The sequence below is a fragment of the Cucumis melo genome, chromosome 7 (assembly GCF_025177605.1).
Source record: "Cucumis melo cultivar AY chromosome 7, USDA_Cmelo_AY_1.0, whole genome shotgun sequence".
In the NCBI taxonomy this organism is placed as follows: domain Eukaryota; kingdom Viridiplantae; phylum Streptophyta; class Magnoliopsida; order Cucurbitales; family Cucurbitaceae; genus Cucumis; species Cucumis melo.
The window spans coordinates 12,177,461-12,194,790 of NC_066863.1; positions in this window are offsets into that span (position 1 = coordinate 12,177,461).

Genomic DNA, 17,330 nt, shown 5'->3' on the forward strand with positions numbered 1-17,330 from the left:
AGTTTTGTAAACACTTCGGGATAATAAGTTGTATGCAAAGTTCTCGAAATGCGAGTTTTGGCTGAAGCAGGTGTTCTTTCTGGGCCACGTGGTTTCTAAGGCTGGAGTCTCTGTGGATCCAGCTAAGATAAAGGCAGTCACCGGTTGGACCCGACCTTCCACAGTCACTGGTTGGACCCGACCTTCCACAAGAGAAAACGGATCAGCCATGTTTTGCTCGAAGAAGATTTTTGTTACTGTAACATCTCCTCAATGTACGATTTCCCTGATCAGATGGTACTTTCGTTCAATGTGCTTTCCTCGTTTCTGACTTCTAGGTTCTCGTAAATTTGCAACTGCACCACTGTTGTCACAGTATAAGGTAATTGGCAGATGCATATTTGGAACAACTTCCAAATCTGTTAAGAACTTTTTAAGCCATACTGCTTCTTTCGCTGCTTCACAGGCAGCTACATATTCAGCCTCATAGTGGAGTCGGCAATACAGGATTGTCTTATGCTTTTCCATACTATTGCTCCTCCGTTCAGAGTGAAAACTTATCTTGATGTAGACTTTCTATCATCTTTATCAGTTTGAAAATCGGAGTCAGTGTATCCGGTAAGGATCAGATCCTTAGAACCATACACGAGCATGTAGTCTTTTGTTCTTCTAAGATATTTTAGAATATTCTTAACGGCTGTTCAATGATCACGTCCAAGATTGGACCGATATCTACTAACTATCCCCACTGAATAGCAAATGTCAGGTCTAGTACATAACATTGCATACATCAAGCTCCCAACAGCAGAAGCATAGGGAATGTTACTCATATCCTCAACTTCTTGAGGTGTCTTTGGACATTGTTCTTTTGATAAATGAATTCCATATCTGTACGGCAACATCCCCTTTTTGGAATTCTGCATCTTATATCTTCACAACATTTTGTCTATATAAGATGTTTGAGACATGACTAGTGTTTTGTTCTTTCGGTTTCGAACTATTTGGATACCAAGAACATATTGTGCATTTCCCAAATCTTTCATTTGGAATTGCGTAGCTAGCCATTTCTTAATATCAGTTAGATTACCTACATCATTCCCAATGAGTAGAATGTTATCTACATACAGAACTAAGAATACTACAGTAGATTTGATGATTCTTTTGTAAACACAAGGTTCAGCAACATTTTGTTCAAAACCATAAGATTTGATCGTAGTATCAAATCTTATATTCCAGAATTTAGATGCTAGTTTTAATCCATATATGGATTTTTGAAGCTTACAAACCCTTTGTTCTTGACCCTTTTGTATAAACCCCTCTGGTTGAACCAGATAGATACTCTTCTCAAGATTTCCATTTAAAAAGGCTGTCTTGACATCCATCTGCCAAATTTTATAATCATAAAAAGTGGCGATGGATAAGAGTATTCTAATTGACTTTATATGGCACCAGGAGAGAACATTTCTTCATAATTTATTCCCTCCTTTTGTGTATAACCTTTTGCCACTAGTCGAGCTTTGAAAGTTTGTACTATACCAGCTTAGTCTCGTTTTCTCTTGTAGATCCATTTACAACAAATAGGTTTTACATCATTTGGTTTATCTACTAGAGTCCAGACAGAATTGGAATACATAGATTCCATTTCGAGGTCCATGGCTTTGATCCATTGGTCACAGTACACATCATTCATTGCGTGTTTATATGTCAATGGATCCTCTATCCCATCATTAGGTATGATGATTTGAGCTTCACTTAAACCCAAATAGCGATCAGGCTGTCGTACAACCCTCTCACTACGACGAGGCTCTCCTAACTCTTGAGAAGGATGTGTTTGACCAATATTCCTAGTTTTATCAATTACTTTAGTAGATGAACTAGGTTTATCTGTAGTATTCTTGGAAATTTCTTCTAGTACTAGTTTACTGTGGGTTTGATGATTTATAATGTGGTTTTCCTCTAAGAACATAGCATTTGTCGATACAAATACTTTATTTTCTTGAGGGTCATAAAATAAACCACCTTTTGATTCTTTTGGATAACCTACAAATAGGCATAATTTTGAACGACGTTCCAACTTTTTAGGACTTTGCACCAACACGTGTGATGGACATCCCCAAATCCTAAAGTGACGTAAACTACCTTTACGCCCTTTCCATAGCTCATAAGGTGTTTCAGAAACACTTTTAGAGGGAACGTTGTTCAAAATATAGATAGCTATTTCTAAAGCATATCCCCAAAAAGAATCCGACAACTGAGCAAAACTCATCATAAAGCGAACCATGTCTAACAAAGTTTGGTTTCTTTTATCTGATACACCGTTCTGCTGAGGCGTACTAGGTGCAAAGAGTTGTGATTGGATTCCATGTTCTATCAAATAGTCTTGGAATCGCAAGTCCATATACTTTCCACCTCGATCTGGTCAAAATGTCTTTATTGTTTTACCTTATTCATTTTCAACTTCAGCCTTATATTCTTTGAACTTTTCAAAAAAATCAAACTTGTTCTGAATTTGGTAAACATGACCATACCTTGAATAATCATCAATAAAACTAATGAAATATTTGTATCCTCTCCGAATGTACAAGCTCTAAAAGTGTTTTGGCTCTAAGACCTTTTCTAGTAAAAGATCTTTTGGTCATTTTTCCTTCAAGACACGAATCACAAGGGAGGTAGAGAGTTATCTTCTAACTAACTTAGAAGTCTACTCTTAACCAATCTCCCAATCCTATTGAGATTAATGTGATCGAGTCTTAAGTGCCATAAGAAGGCATTGGAAGAAACTTTGTCTTTTATTCCAAGTTTCAGCTGTTCTAAACATCTCAATATTTAAGACAAAATTTGCTCGTGTTGGTCTTAACTTATATAAGTTGTTTTCAAGTATAGCAGAATAAATATGAATACCTTTTCGGAAAATGAACGCTTCATTAATTTCAAAAGATATTCTATACATATCATTTAACAAACAAGAGATAGATATCAAATTTCTATTCATTTAAGGTACATACAAGACATACAAGACATTCTCTGCTTTTTTCTAAGCAAGATATTTTGGGTAGTTTCTTAACCAGTGCTCATTTTCACCACAGTGGTAACATTTACCTTTTTCTGCAGTCTTCTTATCCTTGTTCTGCTCAGGAGTCTTCCCCTTTCCTTTCTTTTCTATTTTTCTATTAGATTTTGAGGGTCCAGCTTTAGATTTAGAGGACGATCCTCTTTAAAATTTTCCTTTTGTAGTAGCAACATTTGCTTCTACTTCTTTTCCTTTACCTTTGGTAAGATTTTGGAAACGCTGGAGCTCATTCAGAAGGGTTGTCAAGTTAAACTCTATCTTGTTCAGGGACGCATTTGTTTGAAATGGTATGAAACTCTTCGGAAAAGATTCTAAGATAAAACTAACTTGATTAGCCTCATCGATGGCACCACCATTTACCTCAGCTATATTGAAGTCCATCATGTCCAGGACATGTTCTCTGACAGAGGTACCCTCCTTCATACGCTTAGTGTAAATGTATTTTATTGCCTCGTGTCTTAGGGACCATTCTGGTTGCCCAGACATTCCTTTTAATGAATCCATAATCTCTTTAGTCGTGGCTAAGGATTCATGTTTCTTTGCTAAAACATCTAACATGCTAGCAAGGATGTAGACACGGGCTTTCTCATTTGCTTTTATCCATCGACCATATGTTTTCTGATTAGCTCAATTTGCATTTGAGGCAGAGGTTTGAGGACATTCCTCAGTTAAGACAAATCTTAAATCATCAACCACTAGTATTGTGTTAAGATTTGATTTCCATGCCGCATAGTTACCATCGTTAAGTTTTTCGGAAGCTAATAATTAAACTATCGAGTTATTCATGCTGAAAAAAAACATACTTTGTTTAGAAACTATAATCTAAATAAACCAATCTTTTTAGCAAAACTTTAAATAATATATCCTTTATTATGCTTTGCAACGATAATTCAACGGTTCAGAATAACCTCTACCGAGGGGTAGTCGATTACTCGTCCTTTGAATCAAGACAATCTTGACCAAATGCTAACACACAAATATTTGCTTAGCATTTAGTTACAGTTTACTTCAGTCAAGAATAACTAACTATTTTAGTAATTCTTGTAAGTGTGACCCTCCTTTTTTGGTCCTCAAAGATGAGAATCATTATGCTCCCGAAAGTGGAAAGACAATATGAAAACTTATCTAAGAGACCCTATCCAAAATATGGATTTCGCGGTGTTTCAAATCCTATACAACCCTCCGAATGGAACGTCGCTCTAGGACAGACAAGCAGGCGCATTATAAGAATCTCACAGTGCGACCCAATAGAAGAGACCGTGGGATGTATTTTTCATATATCCCTCACCCACTTACTATGAACTACTTCCCCCATTCACCTTGTTCATAGCTCATGCAAACACTCTCCGAATGGAGTCCGCTCCTACGCACGGCCCAAAGCCCTGCATGATGAACCTCAAGGTGTGAACTCTTGGGGACGCTAGAGTTAAAAGTACGATACTTTTCTCTAGCTGAAGTGTTCTAAATTTTTTTGGTAAATTATTCAGGATTTAATTTAGGCTAACTTAAACAAATCCTAAATCTAGGTAAAACATCCAAGCATAACATTTATACTGGATTTAATCTACGATGTCTAGGTGATAAACCAATTTTATTACCTTACATCTCTCACGCATGCTCATAAAATTAGGTTAACTAGGCTCAAGAACCGATTACGATCTCCAGGTAAGAGGTGTTCCGTAAATCGTCAACTTAAAAACTTCCACTCCTTAGTCATCTTATCTGACTTGTTGACAAGATCGAATCAGGTGAGCCTCTTGTAACCTATTTTTATAAGATATCAACCTAAATCTAATTTTGGAAGATATCGTATTAACCTAAGTGAGCATGCACCTTATCTTTATTATAGATTTTAAAGTCTAATTTATTTTATAATAATTATAAAACTTTAAGACAAACCTATAATCATTCATCTAGAACAACAACAAATTAATATGGTATTTCAATAATTGATTAATTCTATTAAATCATATTTAATAAAATTAATTCAATTATTTTTTAAATTAATCATATTAATTTGACCATTAATTAATCATATTAATTAATTTCCATATTAATTTCTTAACATGCATGAACATGTTAACCTATATTGGGATTTTAAAACTATATGTCATACAATATGCAAATATAATTTTAGAAATAATTAAACTTACATCATATGCAAGATTAATTAAAACACCTTAAAATAGACTGGTTTTGGCTCTCTAAATTAAGTTAAAAGTAAATTATTACAATAATAGCTTGATGAAGTATAATAATCGCTTGATAATCTTTGCACAATTGTTGAGCAAGAAGATGACATTCACCGGCATAGGCGATTCGCATACCATATGCGATCGCCGAGCAAACCATACGCGATCGCTAAGCAAACCATATGCGATCGCTGAGCAAATCATACGCTATCACTGAGCATGTAAACGATTGTTGAACATCAACGTTTTTAGGTGAGCGATCGTTTACAAAGGTGAGCGATTGTTTAAAAAGTAAACAATTGTTTAAGCGCTAGCAATACGCGTACCTTATGCGATCGCTTAGCAGGTATACGATTGTTTCAACACATAGCGTTACGCATACCTTACGCGATCACTTAGCGGGTATACGATCGTTTCAGCGTTTAGCGTTACGCATACCTTACGTGATCGCTTAGCGGGTATGCGATCGCTTCAGCGCTTAGCGTTACGCGTACCTTACGTGATCGCTTAGCGAATGAGTGATCGTTTAAGAGGTAAATGATCGTTTAAGCGCTTGTACTACACGTACCTTACGCGATCGCTTAGCGGGTATACGATCGTTTCTTATGCAAACGATACACGTACCTTACACGATTGTTTAGCTTATAAACGATGGAGTCACCTTCATATGATACGCATACCATATGCGATCGTTTAGTTGGTAAGAGCGATGTTCACTAGCCCAAGCGATGCGCATACCATATGCGATCGTTGAGAGAGTGAACGATAGGCTTGACACATCTCCTTCTAAGCTTCAAAACATCATCATCTTCTTCCCGAATGAATTATTTACAGCATTTTACACAAATCTAACGACTCCTATAAATTACAAACTCTTTTGAAAAATAAATTAAGCCACCGAAAGGGCTAATTACAAATATTAAAGCAAATAAACAACTTAATTTAGAACCAAATCCAAAACTAATCCATTTTAGTTCAACCATAGCAATTTATCGCATAGATAGTAAGAACCCACCATATGCATATGAGTAAAGCTATGCATGCTCTGATACCACATGATGGAAAAAACAACAAGAGACATGCTGCAGGGGAAGGAAAAAGATCATGCTTTACTCTATATGCATCTAAACAATTTATAAATTAACATGCACATGTTATGTGATGGACCTAAACGAAGAGCCTAAAAGGTAAACGATGAACTTACCTTTTATTGTTCTGAACTTTTTCTTCGATCCTTTTTTTCTTCTCTGCCTGAATATCACGAGCAAGGACAACCACTAAGTTGACATACTAAGCTCAAGACCAAGAACGGAGTTGTGGGACTCGGTTTTGTGAAGTAAAACTTAAAGAGAAAGAAGAAGGTAGTATATCGTTTAAGTGGTTTTTCAGAAAAACACCATCCTCTCTCATTTTGTAATGAGAAATGTTTTATATGATATTTACATGCAAATTGCATGCAAATTATTTCATATATGTTTAACATATAATTAATCCATTAATTCATAATGGAATTAGTGGCTTCAAATTCACAATAATCTGGCACATTTTCCATTAATTCATAATTAATAAAATAATTAGTCAAATGGGCATTTGGTCATTTGGCCAATAAGTCAAAGTCAAACTTTGACTTTCATAGTCAAAAGTTAAACTTTGACTTTTCATAGTCAAAAGTCTAACTTTTTGATTTTTTACTATTTTTTCCATCTTGACTAATTCTAACCTCCTGAATATGAATCTGCATTCATTTTCTTAAAATTCAAATCATATTTGAATATAAATCCGGTCAAAGGTTTGTTTCTCAAAGTTAAAAGTCAACAAGTTGACTTTTACAACTTTTACCGTTTCAAAAATTTCCAAGCTTTTAAATATGAATCTATATTCATAATTATTTAAATTATATTTAAACACAAAGCTTAAAGTTTATATCTACCGACTTATATCATATATATATTTGTCGGTTTCTCTCTCTTTTCTTAATTCGAACAATTCGAGTTACTTCAACATATTGTTCTTAGTTGAATCCATATGAGCTAGTAGGGGAACCTAATGGACCTATAGATCATGGGCTCCAACGATTCGAGATTAACTGGCTAAACTTTTTTAGACCAAGCTTAATCAACATTCTTTAACTAAAAAGTCATTCAATTAAAGATTCTTAGTTGCACTCCCCTCACTATAGATATATTTTTGTCCACCTGATATAACCATGATGAGTAAGTTGATCCCTCATAAGTTGTTCGTAATCTTGGTTGGGTTAAAATATCGTTTTACCCTCGAGATTATATATTGCTCCTTAAGACCCATTGATCCACTATTGAACAATTGGTTTAAGGTCCAACCTATAAACCTAAATCCCTCTCGGGCCAATGAGAAGGTGGGGCCCCTTGTTCAAGACTTGGATTCAGTCCTTAAGGGAACAACCTATCTACCATCCCAGAAATGGGTAGGAGTGAATTCTGGTTTGCACCCTATGTCCCTAGCTATCCACTCAGTCTTATCCCTGAAATGGGAGAATTATTGGGCAAGCAATGATGAGCTTCCCTCACCTATGCAGATCTAAGGATACTACCGAATGAACAGAAGTTTATAGTTAGCTCCGAATTAAGATCAAGTTACCTAGGTTATCATAATTGAAATAGTCAGTTTATAGTTTACGGTGTTATAACGAAAAGTGACTATTTCGTGGTTCTGGTCTTATGCAAACCATTTACATAGGATGCCCCTACTCCCATGTCTCTACATGAACGATTCAGGATTACATCGTTTGTACTAACTATTGAGCGGGCCGCATCCATAGTGTTTATCCAGAATAAGGCGCTCAATCTTATTCATACACTATAGACTATTTAGGCTATTAACTTGAGCTTAATCCATGTCTATGTCTATACATAAAGTTCAAGTGTATTTGACAAATTCAGTAAAATAGTCTTGGGACCTTAACTTATTGGTTTTAAGATTATAATATTCAATAATAGAATTTATTGAATCAAATAAAAAAGTACGAGTTTTAGGACACAAATTCAAACAAAAATGATATTTTTCCCCAAAACATAAAAATAGATTCTATTTGCATTGGCTTCTTCAGGGACCTACCTCGGCAAGAAATGATGGATCAACTGGCCATTGAACACTATGTTGACATTTAGTAATGGACCAAAAATTGTTTTGTGGAACATCTGTAGTTGTTCCTTGGTCAGTTTATCCTTAATAAGAGTGTCAATCTTGTGCACTTGGCATGAGATAGTGGTAGGAAAATATTTGTCGTCAGGTACAGGCATCTTAAAAATAATGATCATAATATATTTTCGTTATGTGTACATAGTCGTTTATAAAACTCTAGACTCTAAACCCTAAAATTCATATGTAAGCTCTATACATCGTTTAGACTATATAATATATCGTTCAGTCCAATAAACATGATCCTCTAGTCTAGGTTAAAGTTTTGTTTACTTGATGTAACAGATCATTTAATCCAAACAGAAAGACATTCGTAATACAATTAATAGAAAAGTAATGATAAATTGAAACATTTAACAATATCTAGAATAAAAGTTTAAACGAATCAGAAACACTTGAGAATAAGAATTTAACAACAGAACGATAGTGTTCAAGACAGAAGTGGAAACGTTTGAAATATAGAAGACGAAACGTAACATTATAGTACGATCTTTTAAAAGATGTAAATGATCGCATTGTTCTATGTAAATGAGACACTCAAAACGATCGTCAGGTAAGACCTCCCAATAATATCAAAACGATCATACTGATTAATCTACGCGATTGTTTATTTAAGTCAAAACGATAATATTAATTAATTTAAAGCATCGTTCAAAACATATAAGCGATAATGTTAATTCTTTTAAACGATCATTTTACAACACATAAGCGATAGTGTGACACAAGTTAAACAAGTATAAAATGGAGAAATTCTGAAAAACTCTTATACATTATTTTCACAAAGCTTTGTAAGCTTGCATTCATTGCAATAAACATTTAGGCATTCATTCCCTTCTCAAGAAACTAAAAAGCTTAAAAAAGAAGGTTTGCACACTTAACAGGTCTTCACACTCAACAAGTCTTTTCACATTAAATATTTGTAAATTTGATTCACCATATCTAAGATTACTAGAAGTTGTCACTTGTGGAGCTCTTGTTTACAAATTCTGAAATGACCTTTGCAGATCGAAGTCGATATCTGTTGTGAAGCCAACTTTGCATTTCTCCTGGTAGGATCTGGAAGTTTTAGAATATAGGAAATATATAAGAGCTTACCATAGTCTTTTCAAGACAATTTCGGAATCATCATCACAGTTTTGATGAAAAAGAGGACGCCAATGTTATGAAACATGTAAAACTATACATGCTTTACATGTAACTGTTATATGCTTTATACGAAAGATTCGGAGTTGGCTAAACTTGACATGTAAGAGCTTGCCATATTTTTTATGAAAATATCTTCAGAATCACCATCACGATTTTTAGATAGCCAAAGATAAAGGAGAAGCAGATTCTCTCCTAAAGGAAGTTAATAAGAGCATATCATAGTCTTTTGTGGAGATTCATAACTTGCACAATTATCCCTTTTTCTTTTAGACCTTGTTGTTCTTTGTCCAAATAGCAGCACCTTGAATCTCAGCATTTTGAACTTCATTTTGTAGGAACGACGAAAAGTTTGAGATTAAAAGTTTGAGAGGAAAGTTTTAACGAAAAGTTTGAAAATCCTAAAATATAATGGAAGATGAAGAGATGGAAAAGGAAGAGATTTTTTTTTTGCGTTGTACTCGCTGACAAGTTAATAAATACGTATTTACTTTTTTAATCCACAAACCCTAAACTCTACACATATACGCCACGTGGCCTTAATTCCTTTAATATTATAATAGAAATCTCTCTCACTAACTACACAATACGAATAAACGATCAATCAACCTTATCAAATAATCTAAATTTCACTGTAATCCAAACGATATCTAATCTGAATATAAACGATCTTGTTTCTAAGCCTGCCTCATCATTCTACTAAATCGAAACGATCAAGTATTATATGTTAAACGATCATATAGTCAAATCAAACGATGTTTACGAACGTCTAAAAATATTATCATTGCTTATGAACTATAAATGATCATCTAGTATTGTATAAACGATCGTTTATGTATGTAAATGATTTTCATAATAAAATCCAAACGATTTTCAAACAAAATGTAAATGATCTCTTCTTTTTACAGAAGGTGTTCCAAAGGAAGATGATTGGACGGATATGGAAAAGTTTTTTTCCGTTGTTCCTTCTGATAGCTTAATAAACACGAATTGATTACAATTACTTACAACACGTGTATTTAGCCTCTACACATGGTCCCCACTTCGACTTAACCCTATCTACGTTTTACTTCATGATAATATGTTAAACGATCATGTACTTATGTCAAACGATCTTTAAGTTGTTAGTCACAGACGATCATGCAGTGTTGTATAAACGATGATTTATGCATGTAAACAATTTGTTAATAAAATGGAAACATTCTTCAATGTTTACAAACCAACATTTATAAACGATGGTTTATACCTTTTTCGCCCACAAACCAACATTTACACTTATTGTTTAATATATATTAAACGAAACTGTAATTAAACGATTATATGTAAACGATTATTTACAACATGTGAACGATTATGTCATTATCAGAAAGGATCGTGGGTTCATGTTTGAATAGATCTAAACGATATTATCATAAAATTTAAACAATCATTCAATAACCTTTGAACGATTGGTCTGTTAGTCATAAACGGTCATGTGTTAACCTATAAATGAATGTTTATGAAACTGAAAAATATGATAATAAAATCTAAACGTTCTAAATGAATGTGTATATTCTTTATTTTAATGATTATTTTACAATACGTAATCATAAACGATTATTTATAATGCAGTGTAATACAGAGAAATATTCGAACATGTACAATTCCTTGATTTGTTGATTTTCACTCTCTATTTCCTTCAATTGCTTGATTGACCTCAATCTTGTCATCGCCGACCATGGAATCACGAGCAACTTATATCCTTTGTTCTTGCTCTCAATCTCCTACATCATCTTTAGCAGCCAAAACTTCCTCTAGTCTGTACGAACCACCAAAAAATATGTACAGTCATGTTAATCCAGAATGGTGGCCTTGGTTAAAATGATTGTATACCTTTTCCGATGGGTTACAAATTTCCAGATAGATAGGAAATTTATAGCTGGTTGTTTCAAGATGAAGTAGGTAAGAGCATACCATGGTCTTTTACAGACATTTTCGGAATCACCATCACAGTTTGCTTTGTCAAATCTACCATCCATTTCTTTCCATCTGCATCTTGCATGCTTTTTTCTTCTTCTTTTCGATCTTGTTGTTCTTCGTTGAGATAGGAGCATATTGAAGTACAGTTTAAGAAAGGGAAAAGTTCGAGAGGAAAACATTAGAAACCCTAAACGATTGTGTAGTTAAGTCAAATGATCTTAATTGATTATTTATAGCACACAAACTCTTCCCATGGTCTCCACATGGCTTTAAACTGCTAAAAACATACAAACACAGTGAAAACAAGATCGAAAAAATACTTTAATTGCAACTAAACACTTTAGTAATTAACATGCTTAAGACAACCCTAATTACAAAGGTTAGGGTTAAAAGAAATTTTTTACCTTTAAAGCTCCCTGATGCTCCAAATATTCTCACGACCACACACCCGGAACCACCACCAGAATTCACCTGCTATACTCAGGACTAAAAACCAGTTGTGGTACCCGTTGAATGATGGAATTTTAGAGAGAGAAATGGAATGAAGTTTTTGATAAAATTAGCAAAAAACCATCCTTTTACCGCTTGAAGAAAATGAACTATTTATAACCTAATTACATGCATGATTGCATGTAATTAGTTAGCTAAGTTTTCAACACTTTGTATTCCGCTAACATTTAGTGGAATTACTCACCATTCCATTTAGTGGGATTTTTGTATATTCCCATTAATTTTAGTCAAGGGCAAAATGGTCATTTCACCATTTTAGTCAAAGTCAAACTTTGACTTTTTAAGTCAAAAGCCAACATTTTGACTTTTTACCATTTTGTCCATTTTGACTAATTTTGACTTCCCAAGTATGAATTCGCATTCATTTTCTTGATATTCAAATCACATTTGAATATAAAGTCTTATAACCGACGATTATATCACATATATATTCATCGGTTTTTCTCTCTTTACCTAATTCGAACAATTCGAATCATTCCAACATGTTGTTCTAAGTTAATTTCATATGAGCTAGCAAGGGAACCTAATAGACCTATACATCATGGGCTCCAACGATCCGAGATTAACTGGCTAAACCCTTTTAGACCAAGCTAATCATCATTCGTTAACTAGTCATTCAATAAACGAGATAGTCAATTTTAAACAGTAAACGACGTTATTACGTAAAAGTGACTATTTCATGGTTCTGTCTTATGTAAACCTTTTATTTAGGATGCCCCCTCTTTCATGTCTCTACATGAACGATTCAGGATTACATCGTTTGTATTATTTCTGAATACAGCGCTCAACATTTAATCATATACTATAGACTATTTAGACTATTTACTCGAACTTAATCCATGTTTATGTCTCTACATAAAGTTCAAGTTTACTTAAAATAGTCTTGGGATCTATGTTTATTGGATTTAAGAATATAGTTTTCAAATTCTCAATAACGACTTTATTGAAAAAGAATATGATTACAAACTACGAGTTTTAGGACATTAATTCCAACATAAACGATTGTGCTATTGTAAAGGAAAATGAAGATAAAGGGACGAAAAATGAAGCGTCTTTTTGCATTGTACTCACTGACAGTTTAATAAATACGAATTGGTTATTGATAAAATGCTTTTTGACCATTTTTACCCACAAAACCTAAAAGTCTACACATAGTCGCCACATGGCCATAATACAGTAATTTTATAATTGAAATCACATTTTTAATTACACGATAGGTTTAAACGATCAGTTATGATCACGAATAATGTAGACAGTTCTGCAATCAAAATGATATTCGTTTGAAATGCAAACGATCGTTTCGTTAAACCTAAATGACCGTGCTAGTTTATCTAAACAATACGGTTATACGTTTTATGTGATGGTAATATATATGTTGAACAATCGTGTACTTATTTCGAACGATCTTTGAGTACGTTAACCAATCTCGTTATTACAAGTAAACTATAAATGATTAGGTTGTTGGTCTTAAACTATCTTGTTGTACTCTATAAACGATGGTTTATGTGACTAAACGATTTGATAATAAACCCAAAAGATCTTTAAAGCATAATCGATCTTCAAAATTAAAAATTTGATCTAACAATCGATTGATAACAACCAAACAATAAAGTTAACTATTATAAACGATCGTTTACAACATACAAGCAATAATGTTAATTTTGTTAAACGACCGTTTAAAAACATCTAATCACTAACGTTAATTATATTAAATGATCATTTAACAACATCTAAGAGATGATGTTATACAATTTAAACGATCTCGTAGTTATTGCAAAATGATTAGATGTAAATGTTTAACATGTATAAAACAGAGAAATTCTGAAAAGTTACTATACATTGATTGTAAACGTTATTACATGTTTTCATTTTATGTAAATTTTACAGAACATGTTCATGCACATATCGTGATGAAAATGGAAAAATGTTTAATACAATTGTATCGCCATTCATCATTATTTTTGCACAGATTTGTCCTCAACCATCTGCTTCATAAGTTTTCATTAATTGCAATAAACATTTTGGCATTCTTTCCTTTCTCAAGAAATTCAAAGGCTTCAAAAAGAAGGTCTTCGTCGATGTTTAGTAATGCTTGCACAGCTTCAAGGGGTTGTGTACTTGACCAAGTTCGTGCACAACCTCGCAAGAATCGTACACCAAATACTAAGGATATCTTCCTTTGTGAATCCTGTCATCTTCCAACTTGGCCTGGAAGAGGCCTCGAAATCTAGAAAGTTGTTAAGTGCATACCATAGTTTTTTGTAGACATTTTTGGGAGCATCTTGCGCGTCATTTCCTTTTTTCTTGATCTTATCGTTCTTTGTCCAAATAGCAGCATCTTGAATTTCAGCATTTAGACCTTTATTTTGTTAGAATGAAGAAAAGTTTGAGAGAAAAACTTTGAGGCAAAAAGTTGAGAATCTAATTGCCTTTGAGAAAGGTTTTAAAGGATGATGAAGATGAATTGATGGAAAAGGAAGCGTTTTTTTGCATTATACTTGCTGATAGGTTAATAATTGCGATTGATAATCTAATGGTTTTTAATGAATGAGGAATAGTTTGATAAGAAAAGTTGAGAAACTTAAGATCTAATTGTAATGCCCCAAATTCTTTAGGTAAATTTCTTGACACTTATATTAATTTTGAGGATTTAAAAAAAATTGGGTGTCAAATTAATTAGGTTTAGAAGAGAAAAGAAAAAGAAGGGTATAAAGTTTTAATAATATGATATAATATAAAATAACATAATAATAATATAATATAAATTTTATATTATTATTATTATTATTATTATTATATTATTATTATTATTATTATTATTACTATTATTATTATTATTATTATTATTATTATTATTATTATTATTATTATTATTATTTATTTTTATATTTTTTATTTAAAATTTAACCTAATTTCTTTTTTTCTCTTCTCTCCCGCGCGCCGCACAGCCCGCCCCCCTGATTTTTCTTCTTCATTTTCTTTCATTCCCAATCGCCACGCTTCTCTCCCATTCGCTTGCAGCCGACGCCTTCAGCCAAAAGTGGTCGTCGAGTCCCTACTGCCAAACTCGCTCTTCTTTGACAACCACCACCTGCAGTCGCCGCAAGTTGAAGCCCCACTTTAGCATCGTCATCTCGCGCCATTCGACGGAGCCCGATCGTCTGCGTAAGCCTCTGACTCTTCCTCTACTTCTCACTCGTTCCGTCAATCGTCTGCTGTCTCTACCCTTAGTCGAACGCTGTCGACCGCCTTCCGACCTCGTCTGGTTGTGTCCACCAACGCCGAGTCACCGCCGTCGCCCAAGCTTCATTCTTCTTCTTCGTGCTACCGTCGACCGCGTCAAGCCGAATCACCCTAGCCGATGCTGGTTTCCTCTAAGCTGGCTTAACCAAGCCAAACTGAGTTACGAACCAAGTCGAGCCATAAACCAAGCCAAGTTATGAACTAAGACTAGCTGATCTGTGTCGACTCAAGCCGTCCCGAGCCGAGTTGCCTCCCAAGCTAAGTCGATCTTCCTGTTCACCAAGCCACTTAAGCTGTGTCCTTCCATGCTGAGTCACGGTGAGTCTCTGGTTAGAGAGGTGACGCTCGAATTCTTGGGTTTTACAACAAGTGTAGTTTGGAGTCAACTCTTCTCTACTTGGGTAAGTTTGTGGATGTTGCTTTGGAGCGTTTTAAATGTGGATTTTGGTGGTGTCATCGTTTAAATCCTTATGTTTGTGTTTAGGTGGATTCATTTGGACGTTGACTTGAACAAGGATTGTAGCTAAATCTCAGGTAAGGGATTTCTTACTACTAGACCCCAAATCGAGACGGGAACGTAGTAACTCATATGAAGATTATACAATAGCGACTGTATTGAATTGATTGATGCATGTATGCCTAGAAAATAACACTAGTATGCACTCTTGACTGAGTAAAGGTGACATGATTGTTGGCTGTAACTTATACATTATATAGATGTGAATGGGTTGTTCTATTAATTAGGCTTAGATGCCTAAAATGTTATGCTAGTTTGTATATATGTGAATGGGTTATTCTGCAGATGGAGTACGAATGCATGGATGTTCTATGTAACATAGTTATATTGATGGGTCGTGCTGATAACTGAAATAGTGAGATCAATGGAGTAAGAAAATCTTGATATTATGTATAGTTGCATTATGTTGTTGGGCTACATATTATTGAGTTATGTCGTTGATGGACTAAGGGTTCGAGACCTCATGTGCAGGTTGTGTATTTACTGATGGACTGTGGTGTAGACTAAATATGGACATTATGCATAATATAGGTTACTTGTGGTTGTGCTAGGATTTGGACGAAGACGAAGTGATTGTCAAATAAATTTACAAAGTGATGATTTGACTCGTTGATTGGACTTAGGTAATGTAACAGTATTGTGTGGATTGGATATATGTATAGTGACAGACGAGACTGTTGACTGAACCTAAACTGTCTGACTCACTAAACTTATAAACTGAACTGTTAGCTTGAACGATATTGTGATGTGACTGTTGTAGACGATTTAGTATGGACTGAGGGGTAATGGTTAGCTTCTTTTATGGGGTATTGTACCTTGCAGGCGCGATGTCCTTTAGGATTCCTCGACTGATACGTGTATCCTTCGAGACCACCGAACTGATACGTGTATCCTTCAAGATCACTAGACTGATATGCGTATCCGATGGGATCACTAGATTGATATGTGAATCTGACGACATCACTAGACTGATACGTGTATCCTTCGGGATCACTAGGCTGATTGATGTATGCGTTCTACAGAATCACTATACTGTTTTATGTAGGGTACCCCTTAATAGGAAGCTAACTATTATTACCCTAACAGGTCGAGTAGTGGGTCCCTTATTGGGTATATTTTTATACTCACCCTTTTACTCTTTAACTTTTTTAGGTAAGGGTAACGCGAGGGGCAAACCGGCGAGAGGCAAGAAGGATGTGTGAAGGTCATATGGACATGTCTAGTTTTTTATGCTTCCACTAAACGTATTTGTTATTTCTGTTTCTTTTTAATTATTAAAAGGAGTCATGGTTAGAACAACTATTCTTCTATTTTGTTTTGATGACTTCATGGATTATGTTTTGAAACTTTTGGAAAGCGATTTAAAATAGGGCCCAAAATTGCTTTCCTTATGTATTAAAGGTTTTTAATGAATCGTAAACAGGTCTTTTTTATGAGTGTGAGTTTTACTGTCGAGTCTTAGTAGTAAGTAGTAACCTCAGCTTAGTTCGAAAAGTTGGGTCGTTACACTAATGGTTTGTGAGAATGATTTTAAAGGAAG